The sequence below is a fragment of the Arachis hypogaea genome, chromosome 12 (assembly GCF_003086295.3).
Source record: "Arachis hypogaea cultivar Tifrunner chromosome 12, arahy.Tifrunner.gnm2.J5K5, whole genome shotgun sequence".
Classification (NCBI taxonomy): domain Eukaryota; kingdom Viridiplantae; phylum Streptophyta; class Magnoliopsida; order Fabales; family Fabaceae; genus Arachis; species Arachis hypogaea.
Genome location: NC_092047.1, coordinates 50,822,463 through 50,831,306, shown reverse-complemented (window position 1 = coordinate 50,831,306; position 8,844 = coordinate 50,822,463). Strand labels below are relative to the sequence as shown.

The window sequence follows — 8,844 nt, the reverse complement described above, 5'->3', positions numbered from 1 at the left end:
TACCTACTTAGTTAAAAGTAAACAAATCTTTCAAGAGGAAATATGAACTAGATTTCACTAATTTATATCATGAAAATGAAGTACAAATAGACTTGCAAGAAGAAAATAGCTCATGAAAGCAGGGAACAAGGAATTGAGCATTGAACCCTCACTGGTAGTATATACACTCTAATCACTCAAGTGTTTTTAGGTCCGATTCTCTCAATTCTCAACTAACCTTGCTTTCTAAGGCTTGCTCTTCATCTAACAATCAACATAAATTTAATGCACAGATAGACATATTAAGAGGTCTTTTAAGGGTTGTAATGGGATTAGGGTCAAGGTAGGATTGTATTTGGCCAAGTGGACTAAAATCTGAATCCATAATTAACTTAAAGTTTCCACCTAACTTTAGACAATCCATGTAATCACAATACAAATTCTAACTATCCATCAACCATGTTTTCCACATTATTCATGCATTCTAATTCTAAGTACCGTACATATGCATTGCTTTCACCACTTACTTTGGGGCATTTTTGTCCCCTTTCTCTTATTTGCACTTTTCCTTTCCTTTTTCTCTCTTTTTTTTTTCTTTTTCTTTTTTTTTTCTATTTTTTCTTTTTTTCTTTTTTTTATATATATATTTTTTTCTTTTTCTTTTATTTTTCTCAATGCATATGATTAATTTATTGAATGCATGAACATGTCCCAAGCATTTCTTTCACAGTTTTAGAAAATTCTAACATACTCAATTCTCAAACCAAATATTTCCAAACCCAATTTCCCACACTTAAATCATAAGCACTCTCACTAGTCTAAGCTAACTAAGGATTCAAATTAAGGACATTATTGTTTTCCGCTTAGAGTTAATGATGTGCTAAAGTAAAGAACAAAGGGGTAAAATAGGCTCAAATTGGTTTGCAAGGGATAATGAAGGGTTAAGGCCATATGGGTATGTAAGCTCAGTGAAACAAAGGCCTCAATCATATAAGTGCATGTATACATCAAACAATGGAAATATAGAATTAAGCAAGACAAAGATCACAATTTTAGAGAGAAAAATACACAATAAAACGGAATTTTGGTTGATAAAATGCAACCAATTCCAATAGGCTCAAAAATCTCACAGGTTTTGTGTGTTCGAGTTCTAAACCATGTTCCAGTATAATATCTCTTCTAACAAGTGTAACATTAAATTTTATTTAAATTAGTGAAATTCTCTAAAAGGTTTCTTGAAAAAGAAAATATTACTTTAACCAAGTGGTAAAATATGCACAAAAATCAAATAATCATGCAAATGCAACAACTAATCTACAAAGAAAATTTAAACATTGGTGTTGAGACAAGAAAGTACTAACCCATGGAGATCGGTATCGACCTCCCTACACTTAAAGATTGCACCGTCCTCGGTGCATGCTGAGATGTGCAGGTGGACGGGTCTTCTCCAACTGAGGCTTTTCTCCAAGAATTTTGCTGAAGGACTTGTTTGTCTCCCCATGTAAACGTCTTCCGGTTCCCTTCCGGGTGGCCATCCTGAAAGAAAAAGGGAAGAAGAGTAACCCAGAAATAAAGATAGGAAAATAAATAAAACATGGGTTGGTTGATGCCAAATAATGAGGGTCTCAATTACATGGTAGCTACAACACACAAGTGAGAAAACAATAGAAGCCATGGCATACCAATGGTGCAAAATTTGCAACAATGGGGAAAAGAGTGGGGGAAGGGGAGATAATATAAATTTATATCAATGCAAAAGTAATACAAATATAAAAGATTGGCATTGATTTAAATAATATTACTCAATCAGAATTAAACAAGTCACTAAGCATCAAGAAAATACCAGAAAAGATGTAACAGTTGAATAAGAATATTTGAACACCAATAATAATTTTAGAAAAATAAAAATATGCAATGAATGAAAGTATGCAAATAAATTAAATAAACTAGAATGGGAGTGAGTGAAAATAAGAAAGGAAAAAGAAAGAAATAAGAAAAGAGAAGAAAAATAAGGATTAGGGAAGAAAAGATAAGAAAATTGGCTGATCTGGATATTCTGTGCGCCGCCTGTGACGCGGACGCATGAGTGACGCGGTCGCGTGGTGTGTGATAAGGTCAAGTGACGCGGACGCGTGGGTCACGCGATTGCGTGGCCTGTTTTGTGCGATTGGCGTGAGTACAGCCTCGTTATCGCGCAACTCTCTGTTCGAAACTCTTTTTGCCAAAATTCTGGGTGACGCGGTCGCGTGGTCGACGCGATCGCGCGGGTGGCCTTAATTCCAATATGATGCGAACGCGTGGGGCACGCGTTCGCGTGGGAGGGCTTGGGATTCCAGTACGATTCCAGCCCAACTCCAGCTCAACTTTCGGCCATGCACCCGGTTGACGTCGATTTTCAGGTGACGCGGCCGCGTGGGTAACGCGGTCGCGTGGGATGGCTTTATTCCCAGGTGACATGGTCGCGTCAGCGACGCGGCCGCGTCAGCGACGCGGTCTCGTCAGCGACACGGTCACGTGGGGTGATTTGTGCCATTGACACGCCTCCAGCGCTGCTCCTGCGAAACTCTCTATTCGTTTTTATTTTTCTCCCCTCTCCTTGCGACGCGGACGCGTCGCTGATGCGGTCGCGTCGCGTGCTCGCTTTTTTTTTTTTTTAGTCTGAAAAATGCAGAATGCAGTGTTAATATGAATGTGATGCAAAACTCCAGGTTCAATAGAACAAAATAAAATAAAATTCAAAAACAAATAAAACTAAATAAAAATGAAAAAGGACGATCATACCATGGTGGGTTGTCTCCCACCTAGCACTTTTAGTTATAGTCCTTAAGTTGGACATTTGGTGAGCTCCCTGTTATGGTGGCTTATGCTTGTATTCATCCAGGAATCTCCACCAATGTTTGTATCTCCAGTAACCTCCGGGGTCCCAAACTAGGCGCAGAAAGCCTTCAAGCTAGTTAAAGCAAGTGACCAGGCCCCAAGAGTGGTGATTGATAGAATGGATTCCGGGGTCCCAGACCTTGCCTTTGCACCCGTCTTTTGGTTGATCAATATTGTTCCCTCCGGGTGGCAAGCAGTCTGAATTCTCACGTAGGCGGCCAAACAACTTCCTAGACCCATTCAGTTGAGCTCGATACCAACCTTTACGTTTAAACTTAAAGCTTCCAACCATGATGAACCTTGCAGGACAATTCTTACCACTGGCCATCTTCCTCTTACTCTTAATGTTGCAAAGAGATCTAAGTTGACCATCCGTCTCCAATAGCCCATATTCAAGTGGGATTAGAAAGCTATGGGATATAATTTTACCCACTTGAATGTTGTGAAGAATGATGGCAACTTAGGGGGAGGGGTTTCCAACAACTTTGGCAAGGTAATTTCAAGCTCCACTCCCTTGTGCTCTTCTTTGACATCTTCTACCTCTTGATCAACCTCTACAAAATCTTCAACCATGATCTGCCTTGGAGGTTGTATGCTCTTCTCAACATCAACATCAAACACCGTGGAAGGAGGCTCTGTGACTGGACTTTTCAATGGAGGTACAACATCTCTTAAGTCTGCAACCACTTCTTCCTTTTTAATAATTGCTGCTTTGTCCAGTTGTTTAAGGATAAAATCGTACTCATCCTCGATGATTTCCTTTCCATGACAACTCCTTTCAACTACTCTTTTATCTTCAAGGGTCTCTCCTACCTCTACCCGTAAGGCATCCTCTAGCTCCTTATGAAGTATGGATTCGCAAAGATGATCCCTTTTTTCCTGTTCCATATCAATTGAATAATTGGGATCATCTTGCTCTTGGATTGATAGATGTGGGTGCTCTTCCATGGATGGTGGTGATGGGATGGAGAGATCATTCTGTGGTTGAAAAGGAAGTGCACTAGAGCTTGAGGGTTAATTGTTGAAGGTATTTGGTGGTCTGATTTGGGCGACGAGAGCTTGTATAGTAGAGTTTAGATTGGCAAGTGCTTTATCCATAGAGGTTTGGGGTGGATCTATGTATGGTTCATTTGGTTCATAAGGTGGTTGGTATGGTGGATGTGGGTTAGGGTCATATGGAGGTGAATGGTGGAAAGGGGCTTGTGAGTATGGTGGTCCAAAGTTATGTTGAGGAAAGGGTTCATAGGCATATGGTGGTGGTTGTTGCCATGAGGGTTGATCAAATCCTTGTGGCTCCTCCCATCTTTGATTGTTCCAACCTTGATGCCTGTTCTCATTGTAATTTCTTCTTCCTGCAATATTATTGTAACCAGACTCATAGCCAAAGGGGTGAGAGTTCATAGTAGTAAATAAAAATTAAAAATGAAAATAAAAATAAATTTAAATTAAAAGGTTATTTAAATTTTGAATTTGAAAATTAAATTTTGAAATTTGAAATTTGAAATTTTGAAAATTTTTAAATTTGACTTTTGAAATTTGATTTTTGAAATAAGATAAGATAAGAAAAAAATTTTGAAAATAAAAATTTGAATTTTTTTTTTCGAAAAAATAATAAAAAATATTTTTGAATTTAATGTGGAAAGAGAAAAACAATAAAATGACACCAAATTTTAAATTTTTAGATCAAAACGAAGAAAACAACTAAGAACAGCTTGAAGGTCAAGATGAACGCGAAGAACAACTTGAAGATCAAGATGAATACTAAGAACAAATTTTTGAAAAAAATTCTTTTTTAATAACTAAATAAAAACAAATAACCTCTTAATTTATGAAAAAGCAAAAATAAAAACAAAAATAAAAATAAATAAACAAGAAAAAATAAAAAAAATATTTACAATAACCAATAATAAGGCACACGTTTGCAATTCCCCGGCAACGGTGCCATTTTGACGTTAGGATTTTTGCCAGTAAAGAATGTCATAAAAACAGTCGCGTTGTAGATATAGTCTCTAAACCGACAAAAATCCCTTCGTACAAACGTTTTGGTTGTCACAAGTAACAAACCCCTTTAAAATTGATAACCGAGTATTTAAACCTCGGGTCATCTTCTCAAGGAATTGCAGGGAAGTATGTTCTTATTATTGGTTATGCAAAGGTATGTTTTGGGGTTTTTGGATCAAGGTAAAAAGTTAGAAAAGCAATGGCAGAGGGAATAAAATAATAACAATAAACATAAACTCTTGGCAAGGTATTAGAAATTGGAAGTCCAGACCAAGTTATCCTTATCTTAATTCCACTTAGTCAACCTTTACTAAAGTAAAGGAAAGTCAAGGGATTATTTGGTTTGATCTTCGAATCCTATTTATTTCCTAAGAAAAAGTTGGGATTATTGAAGTTCAACTCAATTGGCAAGATAACAATTAACAATTATGCTGTTGAATTGGATAACTCCTGAGTTACTGATTTCTTAACCAAAACCAAAAGGGGAAAAGTAAATCTACTGGAATAAAAATGTCTTCAGATAGGAAGCAGTAATCATGTAAATAAAAGAAAGCAATCATGAATTGAAATACCTCAAATAACATTAATTAAGAGAATCATATGTAACATGGAAGAGTTCATAAATTAAATAAAAATAAAGAACCTGGGATTGAGGGTCACTCCTAAAACTAAGAGAAGTCCTAAATCCTAATCCTAAGAGAGAGGAGAGAACCTCTCTCTCTAAAAACTACATCTACTCCTAAAATTGTGAATATGAAAGCCTCCTTATGAATGGATGTATTCCCCCACTTTATAGCCTCTAATCTGTGTTTTCTGGGCCGCAAACTGGGTCAGAAACAGTCCAAAATTCGCTGGTTTCAAATTTTAATGCGCTGATTTCCGTCACTGCGATGCGGCCGCTTGGATCACGCGATCGCGTCACCTAGCGTCAGAGGAACTATAGCATATTATATATCAAATCGAAGCCCCGGACGTTAGCTTTCCAACGCAACTGAAACCGCATCGTTTGGACCTCTGTAGCAAAAGTTATAGCCGTTTGAGTGCAGAGAGGTTAGGCTGGATAGCTTAGTAATTTCTCCAACTTCTTGCATTCCTTCCACTTTTGCATGCTTTCTTCCCATCCTCCAAGCCATTCCTGCCTTATAATATCGAAAAACACTTAACACACATATCAAGGCATCTAATGGTAATAAGAGAGGATTAATAATAAGCAAATATAAGATCAAAGAAGCATGTTTTCAATCATAGCACAAAATCAGGAAGGAAATATAAAACCATGCAAATATTATGAATAAGTGGGTAAAGAGTTGATAAAATCTACTCAATTGAGCACAAGATAAACCATAAAATAGTGGTTTATCAGTGCCCTATGGATGATTTCTTGGAAACGAAGTTATTGCCCTAACTAACCAAGTAGTCCTAATATGCAAGAAGTGTTCAAATACAAAAACTAACCATGCAATTTATCCTAATTAACAAAGGAAAAATCAACATTATGGGTGTCGAGAAAAATTATTACCTACAGAGATCGGTCGAATGACCTCCCACACTTAAGAATTAGCACGGTCCTCCGTGCTAGTGGCAATGCACAAGGGGCGATCGGGACCAGAACTTCCACTATCTCCATCATGAGTGTCATCTTCACTTAGGTTCTAGTGGAGGTGGAGATCTCCGGCTCCTCCATAGGTGGTGTCACAAAACTCAAAAGCTTCTTCACATAAGCAAATTGGCGTTGGTTGTGCCGTTCGTATCGGTCCATCTTCCTATGGAGGGCTACAAGCATTTGGTTGGACGATCCTTGGGATATAGAAGAGGTGGAAGGGATGTCCGAAGGATTAGCTATGGCAAGGTTTCCGGTCGTTGTAGTATAGTGGTGAGTATTCCCGCCTGTCACGCAGGTGACCCGGGTTCGATCCCCGGCAACGGCGCCATTTTGATGAACTATATTTTGTCAGTATAGAATTCTCTAAGGGAATTATGTCGTGAGTATAGCTATAAACCAACAAACTATAGCACATTAAACAAAGAAAGTGTGTCCACAATTCAAATCATTAACTGAGAGTATTAGTCTCAAGTCGTTCTCCATAGGAGTTGCCCTAAGGTACACATCGTTGATTAGGAATCTCTTGGTGTGAGGTTGGATGCGAGAAATGTAAACAATTGCATGAAAGTAATGAACAAACAACAATGAAGCTAAAGGACACAAGAATTTGAAATCAAGCTAAAGTGAATGGCAATCAATCAATATAAGAGTCTTGGCTAGGGTTGAGAATTGGAAGTCCTATCATCATTATTTCCATCAATTGTGACATCAATTGGTTATTGCTCCACTTAGTTAACCTCTAATTATGAAGGAAAGTCAAGTGAAGATAATCAATTTGAGTCCACAAGTCCTAGTCTAATCTTAGGAAAAGACTAGAGTTAGTGTCATTCAAATCAATTAGCAAGTTCCAATTGTCAATCAACAATAGACCTTAATAATTCAAGTGTTTCCAATTGCCCAACCCATAAACCAAGTGAGAAGAACTACTCCATAGCTAAAGTTGACATTTTATCAAGCAATTGGTGAGCAACAATGAAAGACATCATGAAATTAGAGAAAGAAATTGAATCAAACCTATCTATTGCAAACAATCGACAACAACTAACAATTAACAACAATTGAAAATGAAATTCCTCTTTTCATTAATGGAAATCAAAGTAACAAATTCTAGATCCAAGATCTATAACACTAAAGCATCAAAAACACTAAATTGAGAATAGAAGAAGAAGATCTACAAATAGAACAATGTAAATGTGAACCAAATTTAGATCTCACCAAAACATCCAAGTACAATTGTGAATGAGAAAGCTAGAACCCTAGAGAGAAGTTGGAGTTTCTCTCTCTAAAAATGTAACTTTCACAAGTAACTAACTAAAGTGTGTAAAAGAAGATGTGTTCTCCTTCAATCCTTAGTTCTTTTAAGCCTTTTCCGCCAGAATTCCATTGAGAATTGGGCCTGGAAACCCTCCAAAATCGAAAGGCACGTTTTCACTTAAAAAGGTCACGTGCGCGCGTCACGCGTACGCGTCGATGGGCTTTTTATGATGCACGTGTACACGTCAGGTATGCGTACGCGTCGATGAAGAATTTGCCTAGCTACGCGTATGCATCCATGCTTGCGCGCCAATTCCAGAATTCAGCTTCCACGCATGCGCATGGACTGCACGTGCGCGTCGATGGCAATACTTCATGGCTTCATTTTCCGTGCTCTTTCCACTCATGCATGCTTCTTTCCTCTCTTCTAGATCATTCTTGCCCCTTATAGCTCTGAAATCACTCAACAAACGGATCACGACATCGAATGATAATAGAGAGAGATAAAAATATAGTATAATTAAAGCCTAAAAAGCATGTCTTCAATCATTAAGCGAAATTGGGAAGGAAACACAAAACCATGCATTTTATATGGATAAGTGTGATAGAATGTTGATAAAACCACTCAAATTAAGCCCAAAATGTATCACTAAATAGCGGTGCATCAGTGCCTCGCCTGGCTCATCACTGTTGGAAGAGATAACTATGATGTCGGGCTCTTCCTCTGGATCTTCTTCTTCTTCGTCCTCTTCAACTACCGGAGCGATAGCGGAGGAATTGCTGCTGGCCACAGGAACCATAAAAGGGTGGCTACCAAAAAAATGCAGTCAGGAGAAGGGGGTGGTGCCTCCATGATCTGATCATACTCTTGCTCCTGCTGCTCATCAAAAGCGGGTGGCTCGATCAGCTCGGGTGGCAAGATAGGAATGCCTTACTCATCAAGGACAAAAGGTACATGAGGTGCCTCATGAAAAGGCTGTGCAGGTATAGGCTCATCAGGCAAAGGGGTCTCAGGTAGAGGAGGATAATCTAGTGGAGGTGGCATCTGCTCCTTTGGATGAGGTATCCCAGGTCTGCCAAGATGTAACCAAGAGAGAGGGAAATCATAGGGTGCATCTGGATCAAGGCAA

General features: G+C 38.4%; 1 non-coding gene across 1 annotated transcript; it reads left to right on the top strand.

The window, feature by feature from the left end:
• Window positions 1-6,713: 6,713 nt before the first annotated feature.
• On the top strand, window positions 6,714-6,785 carry TRNAD-GUC (transfer RNA aspartic acid (anticodon GUC)). The gene has a single exon. It is a non-coding gene; the product is annotated as a tRNA-Asp (tRNA).
• Window positions 6,786-8,844: the final 2,059 nt, after the last annotated feature.